This window comes from Marmota flaviventris, chromosome 9, assembly GCF_047511675.1.
Source record: "Marmota flaviventris isolate mMarFla1 chromosome 9, mMarFla1.hap1, whole genome shotgun sequence".
Taxonomy (NCBI): domain Eukaryota; kingdom Metazoa; phylum Chordata; class Mammalia; order Rodentia; family Sciuridae; genus Marmota; species Marmota flaviventris.
The window spans coordinates 10,399,300-10,416,334 of record NC_092506.1 but is presented as its reverse complement, the minus strand read 5'-3'; the positions used below and the strand labels follow the sequence as shown (position 1 = coordinate 10,416,334).

The window sequence follows — 17,035 nt, the reverse complement described above, 5'->3', positions numbered from 1 at the left end:
GGCTCACTCTAAAGGCAAGCACTCACAGGGTAATGCAAGCATTGCCACTCCCCGGGAGAAGGAAATGTCCCTGGCAGGCAGACCCTCATCCCAGAGGAGCAAGGAGAAATACAGGGGTGGCATCTCCCAGGACCTAAGCCTCAAAATGGACCCTCAAGGATGCAGCTGCCAGACTTCTATTTGGGGAGGAAAAAAAGCATACCCTTTTTCTACTTGAAGTAGAAGTGGGTAGTGATCTAAGTGGCACTGGGAACCTTCACAAATCTACCCAGCTGATTCTGGGCAGTATGCCCCAAGGGGGCACTTTCAATTTACGAGGGAGGGTGGAATTATCAGGGAGAATCAGACCCACATATTGCAAGATACAGGTGACATGGACCCTGGAAAGATATTCAGAGAAAGACATACAAGGACTCACACACACAGCAGGTACTCAAAGACCCTCATCAGCCCTGCTCCCCACCCTTCACTGTCCAGAGCAGGACCACAGGCCCAGCTCACAGCAGACACCTGTCATGAGACCCTTTACCTGCTCACCTGGTGCTGTGTCCCTGAGTCTGCACTTCCCTGTGTGCGCACCTGCCAATCTTGCCACCCTGCTACTTAACCTTGGGGGTGGGAGGCTGAGCTGGCCCAGCCCACAGCTCCTACCTGGAGAAAGTTTTCCAGTCTCATCGCTCTAGCCATCCCTCCCCACCCCCCCCTTCCCTGACCCTCACCAGTGTGGCTTTTCTGATTGTTGACAGCCAGGGCAGCTCTCTACCTGGAGTGCAGCCAACTGGCAGCTTTCTGAAATCTCTCTTTACCTCTCTCTACCCTGGCCACACACATCTGTCTCCCACGCCCCCAGCAAGCTCCAAGCTGTAAAGTCCAAGTTCCCACTTCCAGCAGAGAGGGAGATTCCCGCTTCCTCCCTTGGCCAAGAGGGACACCCCTACCCTCCTTGTGACAGAGACTTGGGGACAAGCATTATATTGTACAATGGGAACTCCCACACCTGACCACAGAGACATGGAAGAATGGCCCTTTATCCAGGACCACTGGGATTAGGACACCAACTGATGAGGTGTGGGGCCCTTCAGGGCAGGGAGAGGGAGTAAAGAAGAAAGCTCTTGCCTTGACCCTGAGGGGTCAGCACAGCTTGGAGGCTGCCCTCCATCCCCTCCTGGCCAGCTCTGGAGACAGTGCTCTGCGCTCGCCCCCCAGTGGTCAGACCACACTAGTGCAGGGGCGCAGGGCCGGGCAGGGCCCAAGAGCCGCCCCCCAGCCCAGTCAGGACACGGAGCTGTAGCCAGGATCTGCTCCAGGCACTTCCCCTTCCCCTAGAACCTCCGCTCAGGCCCCAGGGGACTTGGCAGGATGCCCCTCCCTGACAGGACGTGTGCAGTGCCTCGCTCAGCCTCGCTCAGCCTCGCTCTGTGGGGTTGCACTCCCAGGGCTTCCCTAGCCCTCTCTCTCCTAGATATCTGCACACAGACTCTAGGGCCTGGACCTCTGGGACAGGGAGGCTAACTCCAGTCTTTACCTACAGCCTCTGCAGCCAGCAGGAAACCTCCACCACCAGGGCAGACTGCCATGACCCAGGCCCTCCAAACCCCACTAGGCGAGCAGAGGCCCACCAGGCCCACCACAATGTGAGGATCCCTATGTACAACCAATGGGACACCCACTCACAGACAATGATGCAAACCTCACTCAAATTCAAAGGCTGCTGCTTGGCAGAGTGGCACATGCCTGTAATCCAGTAACTTCGGGGCTGAGGCAGGAGGATCGAAAGTTTAAGGTCAGCCTTGGCAATTTAGCCATATCCTGTCTCAAAATACATTAAAATGGCTTGGGGCTGTAGCTCAGCGACACCCTGGGTTCCATCCCCAGTATGAAAGCAAGGGAGAAAGAAAGAAAGAAATTCAGAGGTTGTGACACAGGTAGTCACAGGGACCCAAGGGCACAGTAGGGCTACAATCCCTGCACTGCTAAGAGTGGTAGACCCAAGACCACCAGCTACAACGGCCCAGCCCCAAACCTTGTTGGGTAGGAACTGAGGCTGAGTTCATCAAAATGTGCATACACAGGGGCTGGAGTTGTGGCTCAGCGGTACAGCGCTCGCCTAGCACATGCAAGGCCCTGAGTTCGATCCTCACACCACATAAAAATAAATAAATAAAATAAAGGTATTGTGTCCAACCACAATTAAAATATATATATTAGAGAGAGAATCTTTTTTTTTTTTTTTTTATAGATGGACACAACACAATGCCTTTATTTTTATGTGGTGCTGAGAATCGAACCGGGTCCCGCCTGTGCCAAGTGAGCGCTCTACCGCTGAGCCACAATCCCAGCCCAAAAAATATATTTTTAAATGCATATACAGGGCCTATAATCCCAGTGACTCAGGAGACTGAAGGAGGAAGAACAGAAATTTGAGGCTGGAATGGGCAATTTAGCAAGACCCTGACTCAAAACAAAAAATGGACTGGGGAAGTAGTTCAAAGGGTAAAGTGCCCTTGGGTTCAATTCAGTACTGCAAAAAAGAAAAAGAAAAAATGCATACACAAATTCCTGTGGTGCCTTGTGGCTCCACTATGTGCCCCCGGAACCCCTCAGACACATTCTGGCGTGAAGGAAATCTCTCTGCTTGAACTCAGAAAGGCTCAGGAGCCTGGCTAGACTGTCCACTGGTAGAGCCCAGTGAAATGTAAGTCCCTGGCAGCGTGGCTGAAGCCCTCAGCAGGCAGAGAGAGCAAAAGGCCCTAGACTCCCACTGCCACCACCCAAGCTAAAGGCACTCTTTCTCTTGCTTTTTCTTTTCTTTTCTTTTTTTCCCCCCTGTATTGAGGATTGAACCCAGGGGCACTCTAACACCAAGCTGCATTCCATCCCTTTTTATTGTTTATTTTAAGACAGGGTCTTGCAAAGTTTTCAAGGATGGCCTCAAACCTGCAATCTTCCTGCCTCAGCCTCTGGAGTAGCAAGGATTACAGACCTAATCGAACATTCTAAACCCTCTCCAGCGGCCACCTCCCTTTCTCAAACCTAAGTGTGCAACAGCACATGGTCAGCCCAACTCCAGGGAGAGAAACCTGGGGGCGTCCAGGCAAAGTTCCCATCAGGAGTCGAACTAGCTCTCCTGGTCTGCCTCTCTGTCCCCAGGCAGTTCTCAAGTTCTAAAGGAGGTGGTAGCCACACCCTAGTAGCCCACACCCCCCTCCACCCCCACAGCTTTGCCCCAACCCCTCAAACCAGCTCCTCAGGCTCAGGGTGGTGTGCTCTGCCAGGGTTCACCAACCAGTTCCACTTTGAGCAAAAGAATCCAGTGTGGTGGTGCCCAGGGGCCTCCCCGGGTCTTAGGTGACATGGGACCCCCAGCTCATTCCCTGCCCTTGACTGATGCTGGCTTTCCTCCTTCACCAGTCTCCTATGGCTTACTCTCTCTCATCCCCCACCCTGACCCTGGCCCTGGCCCTGTAGCCTCACCCTCTGGCTGGCAGCTCTGTGTCCCCAGCTCTGTGGGGTCATCTCTTCAAGGAGCTGCCCAGGCCAAGACCCCTGACTGCCATATCAGCATTACTAAACTCTGTATGTCTTGCATTGCCCCTGTGTCCTGTTCTCTCACACTGTCCCTGTGCATACTCTCTTAGGGACAAGGACTTTAGAGGACTCACATCCTCCAGCACTCATCTCCCATCCGCCCCACAGGGCCTGCAGGCTTTGCTAACTCAGCTTTGGTGGTCCCAGTTCCTTTCCCACCCTCTCTTACTGCCCAGCTCACAGCTCAGAACAAGGTGCTTCCTAAAGCTGGGGCTCCCTTGTACTCCCCAGTCTGCACACTCTGCCCACCAGGTGAGGCCCCAGTCTAAAGACCCTCCAGGCAGAGAAGGAAGCCTGGGAAAGAGAAGAGTGCCACACCCTGCTCAGGGACTTCTCTCCTGGGGCATGGACCAAAGAGAGATCTAGTCCCCTCAATTACACCCAGTACAGACATGGAAACCTTCAAATGCTTCCCAAATCAATCTCTCCCTTCTTCCCCATTCTCCCTCAAATTCACCTATCAGGACAGCACCCATTAGATCACTGGATCCCACAAAATCAACCAACACTTATCATGTGCTAGGTGCTGCTAGGAAGGAGAGAAGGTGAAGCTAGACCCTGCAGTGAGAGGTTAAATTCGAATGGGGAGAACTATTCCAAAACCATTTATTGGGAGCCCAGCGATATGCTGGGGACAGAGGTAGATATCTGGGCCCCTATTCCTGGGGAAATCCCATGTCATTCTTTAAGGACCTCAAAGCCACGAGAGGCTTCACACTGCCTTTCCCCAAATCCCTCCACAGAGCAGGGCATTCAGCAGCGAGTGCAAGCACCCCGGAGCACCTCGCCACTACTCTCACCTCCGCCCAGGGCCACACCCTAAGAAGCGCGCAATAGAACACACGAAACTCGCACAATCCCTCCGTGGTCACACAGTGCAGAAGTACCAGAGCCATCCCCACCTGGTTGTCGAGGCTCAGAACTGAGAGATCCCCCCAGGTCTTTCATCGGCCCCCTCAGCTCCCCTCCCACGCAAGGGGCACAACCTTCATTGCTCCCAACTCACAAGTCCCTCCCGGCCAGAGTCGCCAAGGATCTGTGCCCCCACACCCCAGACCTGGCACTGTAGGGGGCGCCCAGCCCTGCCAGGGGCGGGCCAGGCCCTCACACACTGCACACCCCCTCCCTGCATGGGAAAGCCTTACATAACACAGTTCTCTGCACACACCCTAAAGCACGCTGCCTTTCCAGCCCCACAGCAGGACCTCGCCCCCGGCCCTCTCTCCTGGCGCGCGCTGCCCGAGTGGAGGGGTCCAGCGAGGGCAGCTAAGTCCTCCTCCTACGCCAAGCCCTGCTCCTGCCCCCACCTCCCCCACACAGCCCCTTTCCCCCTCCCCTTTGCCCCTCACCACTCCTCCCCAAGTTCTGGTTTGAATTAGTCACCGGCTCCAACCACCACATTCCTCAGGCTGCTGGCGCGGAGCCAAGCGCTGGGGCGGGGGCCATCCCGCCCGGACGGGTTTGGGAGTTGGGTGGGGGAGAAAGCGCCGCCTCTGGAGGGGAAGGGGCGGTTCTGGAGGCTGTGTGGCTGCACGCCCCCCCTCCCGCCCACCCCAACGCAGGAATCTCCCTAATTATGCTCCCCAACCCCCACCCCCACTCCCACCCATCCCGTCGGGAGGAGCGCTGCAAACTTCCAGGCTCGGCGGCCCTGGAAGAAGAAGGGAGTTTTCTGGAGCGGGGAACACGGAGGGGCAAGAGCAGGGCGGGGCTGCTGGGGGTGGCGCGGAGGGCCGCCAGGAGCGAGAAAAGGAGAGGCTCGTGGTACAGAACAGGGTGGGGCCGGGAGGACTCGGGACGCAAGGCAGGGGCGGAGGTGCGGGCAGCAAGGAAGGACAGCGGAGGGGGCGCACCGAGCAGAGGCTCAGGGGCACCGGGAGGGGCCGGGGGACTGCCGCTGCGATCTCGGAAACTCCTGTAAACAGGGAATACAAACGGAGTGGCGCGCTGAGCCACCGCCCCAAGGAGAGGGGGTGGGATCAGGCCAGAAACGGGGCGCCCTGCCGTGCGGCAGGGACAACAATCCACCCCTGAGAGAAATAGGAGTGGAGCGAAGCACACTTCGGAGCGATTTTCCAACTTGGCCCAACTTGTGCCCCAAAAGAGCTCCGCTCCCGCAGCATGACGCGTCGCCCCCCACCCCGCCCCGCGGCTGCGGGAGGACAAGCTTGCTCCAAACTGTGAATTCTCACAGTGACACCACTCTCAATGCGCCTGGATGGAGCCCCGCAACCCGCCTCCCTCACAGGTTATGGGTGCAGTGGTCCCCGATCGCGCCACGGTGCGCCAAGCGCCCCTACCTGCGCGTTCAGCCCCGGGGCACAGCCATATCCAGCGCGGGACCCGAGGTCGCGGTGCTGTGGCTGCTGACTGCTGCGAGCCCCGGTCGGGGCGGGTCCGGCAGGGCGGGCGGTGCAGTCCCCGCGGCAGAGCTGCTCCGAGTGGCCGGGCCCCCGCGCGCGGAGGCGGCTCTTGTAACTCCGGCTCGGGCGGGCGGGTCGGCCAGAGCTGTGGGGAGAGGGCGGGGCCGGGCGGGGCCCGAACAGGGCTGAGACCAGCAAGCGGGGCGGACACTCGAGGGACCGGGAGTAGGTTGGTGTGGTGGAGGGGCACGGAGGGGACGCAGGAACAAGGAGGTGTCGCCTACTCCCCTCCCCCGTCTCTTGCGCCCTGCCCTGTAGCCAGGATCTACTCCCCTCCCCTAGTAAGTGGAGTGTGTGGCTTCATCGACCAAAACCTCCTTGAAGCACGCTGGGCTCATAGCTGGAATTGAGAGTCAACCCATTTTGCAGGAAGGGCCAAGGGACTGAGAGTTATTGAGGACTTGGATGATTCATTCGCGACCTCCAGCCTGAAACACGGACCTTTGAGTTTTATCTCAGATTAGGCAAGATTTCATCCCTCGTCCCAGACACTTCGCTTGGTTCCCAAACTCCTCTGTAGCCGCACCCATTAAGAAAATTCAGACTTTCATGATGCCCGCTCATCCTCTCCCCCTATGGAACCAACTTAGAGACGCTGGTCCCACCCTCCAAGAATCAGGGTCGCCGATGCCCCAGGCTCTACAGTGCTGCTTCAGCTGGGGCAGCAACACCCGGAGTCGGGCCTGCAGCCCTTAGAGAAGTGACGGGGCTTCCCACCTTCCTCTGCAAACTGTCCCCCCGCCCCACGAAGCTGAGGAGCCTGGGCTTCAGCTCTTCCTCCGCCTTCCCTGTCCTCCTGGATTTTCCCAACCCCTCCCTCATCTCTGCACTAGCAGGACGCGAGTATCCCAATTTACAGCTATTTCCCACAGCCACTTCTAACTACATGGAGATTTTTATTAAACGCTTAATGATGGGGTATAGGGGCCTCTGACTACACACCCCATCCTCCATATTCCCTTTCTCTTCTCCCTTATGAGTCCTCTTATCTTCCCCCAACCAAGTGGCCATTTACTGCCCACTCCAATTTCCCTTTCTTCCCAAATGCTGGGGAAAGGAGACGGAGACCTCAGGCTCGGAAACTGAGAATACCTGGCCAGGGCATGAGCACCCTACTGGCTGCAGGATCTTGAGTGGGCTGGGGCTGAGACCAGCCTGGCCCTGTCCTCTGAAATGGCAAACATGTTTACAGGCTAAAAATACCAGCAGCAAAGTCTGCTGCCAGCCCTGGGGGCTGTAGGCAGGTCCAGTTACCCTCACAGGGTAGCGGTGGGGGAGGGAAGAGACAGCAAAAGGAGCCACAGAAATGCAGACAAGCAAATAATGGACACACAGAGGTGGAAACACGTATGTAGACTTCAGACAGGTATAGACATGCAAAGATGCAGAGACTTGGGCACCAGCCCCCCCACTCACACACACACACATATACACACACATACACACCCACACACAAAGAGGTATTTACTTAATGACTCAACCTCACTATGCACATCACAAGCACACTGTCATAGACACAGACTTTCCTGAAAAATCACCTTCTCTCCCATTTTGTCCTGCACTCCTTTCCTAGCACTAATCTCACTTAAAGGAGGAAAAAAAAAAAGTCTCAACTTTTAAGCTTACAAACTTTTTTAAAAATAAAACAGCTGTTTGCTGACATCTTTTTGCATTTTATTTCATTGTATATAATATTTATTCAGTTTCATAAACATAAACCAAGAATGAGATAAAGTGGCCTGCCAGGAGCAGTGGCACACATCTGAAATCCCAGCAGTTTGGGAGACTGAGGAAGGAGGATCACGAGTTCAAGGCCAGCCTCAGCAACTTGGTGAGACCCTGTCTCAAAATCAAAAATAAAGAGTTGGGCTGAGGATGTAGCTTGGTGATAAAATGTCCCTGGGTTCAAATCCCAGTACTCCCCCAAAAGATAAACTGGCCTATAATCCTACAAATCAGTTAATCCTTGTTGACATTTTTATTTTATTTTATTTTTAGTTGTATATAGACACAATACTTTTATTTATTTATATGTGGTGCTGAGGATGGAACCCAGTGTCTCACATGTGCTAGGCAAGCGCTCTGCCAGTGAGCCATAACCCCAGCCCCTTGTTGACATTTTAAAAAATAAAATCAATACTTTCCTAATGGTGAAGTTTGCTTTGTTTTTTTTTTCGTTTTTTTGGGGGGGGTGTTTGCTTACTTATTTAATTTGGTGTTGGAAATGAACCCAGGGCCTTCCACATACTAAACACATACTCTATCCCTGCACTACACCCAGGCCCTAAAATTTAAATAATATAGAAATGTATAATAAAAAGTAAATGCCTTCCTTCCTTCTCTACAAAAGTCCCTCTCCCACAAAGTAAGCACTGTTAATAATTTACCAAAGGATTTTTAACTTTGAAATGAATCATCATTTGGTTCCTTGAAAGAGCAAGGTCTCCTAGTACATATTAAAATGGGAATTGATTTACACTCCAAGTTTTCAGAAAGATGGCTATGGTGTGACAAATGTCACAAAGAGGGCTATAGGGGTTTGGAGAAAGGAGGTTGGATAGGAAAGAAAGAACAGGACATGGGACATGGGAAGTGGGAGGGCCTGGAAGACGTCATTCACCTCAGTTCAGCTTCATCAGGCCCCCCAGGAACAAAAGAGCAGAGGCAAGCTTCCCGGGCTCAGAGCCAGCTTATCTGCTCCTTTGTTTGTTCTGGCCACCTTCTTGGTCAACAGGGAAGAAGGCAGGATGGTGAGGTGGGCTTTTGGAGCAGGCACAGAACAGGGGTGACTGGCCAGGTACTTCATTCAGGAATAAGGGTAACAAGATGACCTGGTGAGGGTGGTTCTAGGAACTGGCTCCTGCCCGTCCTAGGAAAGTAGAGAGTGGGTAACCTCCACACTGCCTCTAAAAACCATGATCTGGAACCAGAACTGGGATTTCCTACATCAGCCCACTCAGCCCAGGGGAGGGGAATGTTTTCAAACGATCTTGATAATGTAAGTGGAGACAAACTTTTACAAATTTCTGCCAAACCTTTTTCTTCTGCCTAATGCAGCACCCCTCCACTCCAAATCCCAAAAAGCTACTGTAATGGTGATTTTTTTTTCTTTCTGCATCATAGCATGTATTTTCATATATTAGCTCATTCAATCCTCACACACCCTGGGAAGGAAGCACCCAGTGAGGGAGGCAATGGTCTCAGAGAGGGTTAGTGATTTCTGTGAAGTCACACAACTGACTGAAGCAGGAGTCAAAGCTCCCACTAGCATTTAAGCTTCATAAGGAGAGAGGTTCCCCCCCGCCCCCGTGTATGCCCCATGCCTAGAGCAGTGGTGGGTACATAGCAATCACTCAGGAACAGGTTTTATTATTTATAAATAATAAATGGTGGCACACGCCTGTAATCCCAGCGGCTCAGGAGGTGGAGACAGGAGGATCACAAGTTCAAAACCAGCCTCAGCAATTTAGCAAAGCACTAAGAAACTCAGTGAGACCCTGTCTCTAAAAAAAAAAAAAATATATATATATATACACACACACACACACACACACACACACACACACACACACACACAAAATAGGGCTGGGGATGTGGCTTGGTGGTTGAGTGTCCTGAGTTCAATCCCTGGTACCTTCCAAAAAATATTATTATTTATTTATTTATTTATTTATTTATTTATTTATGTGGTGCTGAGGAGTGAACCCAGGACCTCATACATGCTGAGCTTGTGCTCTACCACTGAGCTACCCAGCCTTTGGCAACAGATGAATGAATGAACAAATAAATGAACTCCAGACATAACTGATCACAAAGCCCCTGCTCTTTCTCCCAGAGCAGCATCCTGCATCCCACACCATTAGTTTCCTGGGACTCTCAGTTCCCAGAAAGCAATTTTCTTATGTGTCGGTCTCTCCTGCAGCTGCACAAACATTATTGTATGTTCCATACGGGGTCAGGGACCTGTGGTGATGGCATAAGATGTAAAAGAGAATTTGGCAAGATGGAATCCCTGCCCTGGAGGCACTCAGTCCCCAAGGAAATGGCTCTGATCACTCTTACCTTGTCCTCTGAATTTCTTGCAGGACTTATACTTTGAGAAAACTGAAAACTCTTTTTTCTTTAAAACCAGGTCTTTTACACTGCTGCCTCCCCCCACACCACACACGTGTACATGTATGCACACTCACACACTTTGTTAAGAGTCCTCTTTGACCAACACTGGGAAAAAAAAAAAAAAGTCTTCTCCAAGGTTTCACACTCCTGTCAAATTAAAGGTTATATTCTTTTATACCCACCCAGATGGGGAGGTCAGCCCTGAGCCAGCACTCTCCACCAGCCATCAGAGGTGTCTAACACCCCTGTCGTCCATACTGACTTGCAAAACTAGGTGAGCTCTAGGACTCGTCATCACTGGGATAGCCCAGCTTCCCCAGAAGTGACGCTTCCTCCCTCCCTGGGGGTTCCCTGAAATATACGTGTTGTGAGTTTGTGTATGATGAACCTTGGGCTCCTCCGTTGCCAGGCAACGTGCCTCTGTTTTGTTCCTATTATGCCTGTTTCCATAGTAACCACAAAGGGGAGCTCTGTGGACCGGCCCCTTGCCAGGGGATTCCCCTTCCCCTCCCTTCTTGCCACAATCCCCTTTTCTGAAATCAGCAATTTACAGGGAAGAAAAAGGCTGACAGCTCAAAGGGTAATCTCGGCTTTTAAAAGTGTGATCCAGAAAGGAAGTGAAGTGTGCCGTCTGTTCTCAGTCTCTGTAAAACAGACTCCCCCCCCACCCCATGAAAGTTCCCTTGCACAGCGTCCTTAGCAGCAGAGAAATGACTATCAACCATTCTTAGGGCCATTGGGGATCTCCCAGACCCCAGCTCCACCCCACACCAACCCTGGTATTAGCTTCCCTGCCAAACAGGCCCTTTTCCCGTTCACTCCACACTTCCTAATCTGTCATGTTCCCCAGCCAAACAGCAACCTTATTGGATGACTCAAGAATTCAAACATTTCCTTAGCAGTTCTCAAATTCCGAACTCTTCACCCTAACCCTCAAATATGAAGCCAAATAAAATCATCCTTCCCAAACTCAATGCAAAGTCCAGCCTGAATTAAACCTCAAATTTCAAATAAGGAGTTCCTGAATTACTCGAATTGGACAGCCAACGCTTGAAACTCTTCTATGATACTCAGTGCTAATGAAATCTTCAGGTCCAAATAGACCCCAAATTAGAGCCAGTTAGAGAACAAGAGACACAGGGCTCTGTCTTCAGAGTACAAAGCCTGGGAGGAAGGGAAGCCAAGAAAGATTGTCCACGCAGAAGAAAGGAGAAAAACTGGGCAGAGACAGGAAGCCAGGTAGCCACAAGGGCCATGGAAAAAATAATAGACATGCCCTTAAGATGAGGGAATGCTGGGTGCCCTGGTGTAGGCTATAATCCCAGAGACGCAGGAGGCTGAGGCAGGAGGACTGAAAGTTCAAGGACAGCCTGGGCAATTTAGTGAGACCCTGTCTTGAAATTTAAAAAAATAAATAAAAGGGCTGGGGATGTAGCTCAGGGGTAGAGAGCCTCTGAGTTCGATTCCCAATACAAAAAAAAAAAAAAAAGAAGAAGAAGAAAGAAAAGAAAGATAGATTAGGGAAAGGAAGTGGCAAAATGATTGTATGAATCTCTGAAGGAGGGAGGGAGGCAGAGAAGACAGAAGAGCTCAGAATGAGCAGGGGACTGGGCGGGCAGAGTTGTAAACAGGAGCCGAGGGAGGGAGCAGGAATGAACAGAGCAGCCGCTTCAAGTGGGGGGAGGGCCAAGAGGGGAACACTAACCTCTGCACCCCTACCTAGGAATCTGCTTTCCTGCCATCCTTCCCAACTTCCTCTGCCTTTTCCCAAGTTTCCAGGGGAAAGGGATACCAGCCTGGACTTCCCTCCCTTCTCTACTCACATTTCCCCAAGTCCAGCTTAAGGAGATCACGCTGAGCAGGGAAGGAAGGGCCTAGGCTGCCCAGAACCTGAGTCACCACATAGTTGAGGTTCCTGTCACTCAAAGTCCCGCCTCTGCTACGCCCTGCCCTGTGCCCTCTGCCCACTCCAGGACTTGGATTGCCACAGCTCACCCTGCATGGGTACCTGCTCCATGTCTATGCTTCTTACCACGGATCTCTGGGCTCTCAGAAGCCTTTGACTGCTTGCTACTCTCCCTGATACTAGTGTGCTGAATCCACCATAGTTATTCCTCAGCTTTTGAGCAAAGCACCCTCCTCCTGGTCTTAGGAGCAAACCTGACTCAGTAAGGGCTGCAAGGACTGTGGGGAGACTTGGATGTGCCCCTTGATAAGTCACTTCCCTTTCCTGGACCCATTTATTCACAGGTAAAATAAAGGATTACTCAAGATTGTCTTTCTTTCTTGCAGTACTGGCATACGGTACATTCTGTAAGTCTGAGTCAAAGAAATGGATAGTTACTATTGCAGAGTGGGATAAAAGGGGTGTGTTCACTAACCCCTGTCCTAACAGTAGGAGTGAATGGGTGGGGTGGGGCAGGACAGGTCTGAGGCATTGCCACCACAGGGCAGCCAACACCCTAGGCAACTCGATGACTCAGGTCCCACATGGTAGAGAACTGGCCAGAAAGTGCCCCGTGGCTTCCCTGTGAGTCAAGGGAAATGCGGATCTCCCTGAAGAATGCCTGGCTAGGGTCCCGCTATAACCAACCCTCCTTTACACCTAGAAAGTTTCCAGCCCAAGTCCAGCCCCCACTTCCTGTGATGGAGCCCTAAGCTCATCTTTCTGCCACCCTGGCTTGCACAGTTGCTTCCACTCCTCCCACCTAGCCTCTGTCATCTCATCCCTCTTCCCCCAAGGCTACCACCCTCCTTACCCTCCAAACAGCTCCCCTGCCCTGTCATGTTCTCTGTCTCTGCCCATCCTCACTGTTCACCCCCATCCTGGCAGAGCCAGCCAGATTATTGCAAAAGGGCTGAGCCAGCGAGAGGCCTTCACATGACAGCTGCCTCTGCTGCTGCAGCGGAGGGGAGGGGGCAGCTGGAAGTAGAGGCACATTCCATGGGAGATACTATCAGAAATAGCCCCAAAGCCTAACTGACCATCCGGGCCCTGATCTGCACACTGCCAAAGACCATTGTGTAAAAAAGGTAGAGTTAACAGGCTCCACTTGGAATTCTGAGCAATCAGGAAAACAAAGGGAGTAGGAGGGCTGGGGATACAGCTCAGTTGCCTCACACGCACAAGTCCCTGGGTTCAATCCCCAGCACCACTGGCACACAAAAGGGAGTAGGACAGGGCAAGGGGCCCAGAATGTTCAAATATCTAATGTCATGAGGGATGTTGCCACTGAACCAGTAGTAGCACCTGTCCAAGATATTCTCCCTCTTAGTGAATAAAGCCCATTAGCCACCCCTGTCTCCCCTTCTTCACCCAACCCATGGGTGCTGAGGCACTGGGACATCCCAGTAATTCCTGTGGAGTAAAACCATGGCCTAATCTGGGAGCCATGCCAGCCCAATAGAGCAAACAGACAAGAGCAGGTGGCACAGTTTTTCTAACCTTTCAGGAGCGCCAATATTTTAGCTTTGCAGCATTAGGGGAAGAAGAGAACAGGGTGGGTACCCCAGAACTATATTCAAACATGCAGAGGGCCAGAACAAGTTGGGGAAGTCACAGAATGCTACTGGTACACCAGGGAGTGGGGGAGACCAGGAAGCTACAATCACCCAGAAAGACCAGCTGATGCGTGTGGAGGGAAAGTTCTGTGTTCTGAGGACAAAGTGGTAGTTGCCATGAAAATTGCAGTATTAATTTCAGAAATGACTGGGTGGAGTGCCCGAAGCACTTTATTCCTCTCCCTTCAAATTCTCGACCCTCCCCCCATCTTTCAAAAGAGGAAGTGGCACATTTGGGGCATGTGGGCAGCTGGTAGGATGGTCTGACCAAGGGAGAGTAGCAGCTGTCCAGCTCTGGCTCAAAGCAGGACATGGGAGGAAAAAAAAAAAAAAAGACAATCTAGGTCTTTCTTGGAAGAACTTTAAAGGTTTTAACTTTTTTAAAAAGTGACTAAAGCATAATTTCCAACAAAGCTTAACTAGCTGCTTATAACCAGTATCTACTAGTTTATCTAAATGAATCAAGTCTAAGCTTCCCATTCACACTTCAGTGTTTCCACCTGAGGCAACTGTAACCCTGAGCCCATGGGCCTTTTCCAGTTTCTTTCAACATTTTTTTTCAACCTGACATTTTGCCCAGTAAGTGGATGAAATGGCCTCCTTCTTCCCTCATTCTACTGGTATTCCAAGATCACACCCTGTTTTCAGCTCCTAACCCACTCCCAACACCTGCTTCCTTTCAGGTCCCCCAGCCTTTGCCAGTTTGCACACAGGCCTTCAGCTCTAGGTAATGAACCTCCCAGGTAAGCAAGAAAAAGTGCCTGGAAATGGTAACAGGCACAGGCTCTGATTGGCTGTCCCTGGCAGGGAAAGGCCAGGCTCCAGTGAAATGCTCTGGGACTAAGGAAGGCCAAATTGGCTGTGCTGTGACTCAGGCCTCCCTGGGGTAGGGTGGGGACAGAACCAACTCCAGATGTGCTTCTCCTTTCCTACCCCCACCCCATTCATCAAAACTCCTGATGCTAAACTCTTTCCTGAACGGTCCTGGCTCCTGCCTAAGCAATTGCCCACCAGGCATATAACTTCTTTTCCACAGCTGAGCCACCCTCCTAGGGTCTGGCTTGCCTCCTAAATCTAAATCTCCTCGCAAAACAGCCCTCCTGCCCAAATCTTCAGCTACTAGAAAGACTAAGGAGAGTGAAGATTGCACAAGCAAAGAAGGGGGTGTGATACGAAACAGAATTTAGGGAGTCTGACAGGTTTGGTGAGGTCCCAGCAATAAGCTAAGGGTACACCCCAAGCCAGCATTTAGCACTCAAATACTAGCTTTAAGACCAGAAAGCTCAGAATTAAGACAGGTATTGAAGTTTGGCTCCAATTCAAGATAAGCTGCCAAGTGGTTGAGGTTGTAGTTCAGTGGTAGATTCCTTGCCTAGGACGTGTGAGGTACTAGGTCCAATCCTCAGTACTACATAAAAATAAAGGTATTGCACCCATCTGCAACTTAAAAGCTGCTGGGGAACAACACCTGAGCAAAAACTAACTCATCCTCATCCGTGTGGATTCCAAAGCAGAGATCTCTGTTCACTGGTTCACAGAACCCCCCAAACTCCTGGTCAAGATCATAGCCCTAGGGGCTGGGGATATGGCTCAAGCGGTAGCGCGCTTGCCTGGCATGCATGTGGCCCGGGTTCGATCCTCAGCACCACGTACAAAGATGTTGTGTCCGTCGAAAAACCGAAAAATAAATATTGAAATTCTCTCTCCTCTCTCTCAAAAAAAAAAAAAAAAAATCATAGCCCTATCTCCTACCCAGCTCCTAGGCCTGGTCAGGTCACCTTCTTCCCATCCCAACCCAAGAGCCCGCTTCTGTACCTGGACTAAGGGCATGAGATCTGAAAAAATAAGTAAAACTGTAACCAAGAGATGGAAGGCAAGTCATGAATATTCTGCATGTACCTCAAATATGAATTAAAAAACTAGTTTCCAATTTTTAACTTAAATGGTTTACTGTCAGAGAGACAATCACTGCTTTTTGGAAAACAGTTAAGTAGGAGGGCAAGAATCCCTAAAAAGGATATAAAATAAGCTCAAAGGAAAAAGCAGTAACTATTGGTTGCCCCAGAATGTTAATGACAATTATGACCATTTGATATTCTAGGAAGCAGCAGGACACGTCCAGTACTCTTCAGAGTGACACACGCTAGGCTCATAGCCTGCCTTTGCCCACCTCAGATGGGTGTGATGACCACAGGCAAGTTACTGAAATCTTGAATCCCTACTTTTTTGTTAAATAGCAGACACACCACCAAAGCTCACCAGAAGCCAGGTAGGAGCCAACAGAAATGTTCCAAATAGCAGATGCCTGGTCTTCCTGCTGGATACTGCCACCTACCTACATCAAGCAGCTGTAGGAAATTGTTGGTCCTCTCAGGGGTTCTACAACACATATAACCAATTCAACACGAAAAAATATTCAGGGCTGGAGATGGTGGTGGAGCACATGTCCAGCATATGCCTAGCACACTTGTAGTCCAGGTTCCATCCAAGATCTGCCAAAAAAAAAGTTTAAAAATAGGGGGGAAAACTGCATCTGTACTAAGCCCAGACTTTTCCTCATCATTATTTCCCGAATATAGTATTACCATTTACATAATATTGGGTATTATAAATAATCTAGAGATGATTTAAAGTATATAGAGGTTGTACATAGATTATATGCAAATACTACACCATTTTATATAAGGGACAGGAGATTGTGAAGATTTTGTATCAGAGGGGGTTCCTAGAACCAATCCTCGCAGACAATGAGGACATCAATTGTAACGTACAGTTCTTCTGTACACTGTGAGCTACATGTTAGCTCTTCCCATCATTACCAAGTATTCTCTCCCTTTACTGAAGGTCTAGTTTATGGTTTCTAAGAATTAGGTAGCTATGGCCAGGCACAGTGGGTACACTTATAATCCCAGCAGCTCAGGAGGCTGATGCAGAAGAATTGCCAATTTTGAGGCCAGATTCAGCAATTCAGTGAGGCCCTAAACAACAGAGCAAGACCCTATCTCAAAAAACTTAAAGGGATGGAGATGTAGCTCAGTGGTAAAGCACCCCGGGAAGGCTGAACCCCCAATATCAAAAAATAAAATATATGGGCTGGGGTTGTAGCTCAGTGGCAGAGGGCTTGCCTTAGCGTGTGTGAAGCACTGGGTTCAATCCCTAGCATCATATAAAAAAATAATAATAAAAGCATATGTCCATCCCCAACTAACAAATAAGAAAATAAATAAATGGTACTGATAAAGCCCTTCATGAACACCTAACCTTAACTATTTCCCGTCGTTCCCAGATAGAAGAGTCACCATAGGAAACAGGGCAAAAATAAAAGCAAAACTGAGGCCAAGCCTCTA

The 17,035-nt window shown here is 50.8% G+C and overlaps 1 protein-coding gene across 2 annotated transcripts in view; it reads right to left on the bottom strand.

Annotated features, from left to right (window-relative positions):
* Ahnak (AHNAK nucleoprotein) overlaps window positions 1-6,072 on the bottom strand; it is an 89,725-nt gene extending 83,653 nt beyond the window's left edge. Inside the window, exon 1 of one of the 2 annotated variants that reach the window (XM_027944587.2) lies at window positions 5,889-6,072. The gene's annotated coding sequence lies outside the window, so the exon portion shown is untranslated. The remainder of the gene's footprint in view (window positions 1-5,888) is intronic. The other variant, XM_071616111.1, reaches the window with a different exon arrangement.
* Window positions 6,073-17,035: the final 10,963 nt, after the last annotated feature.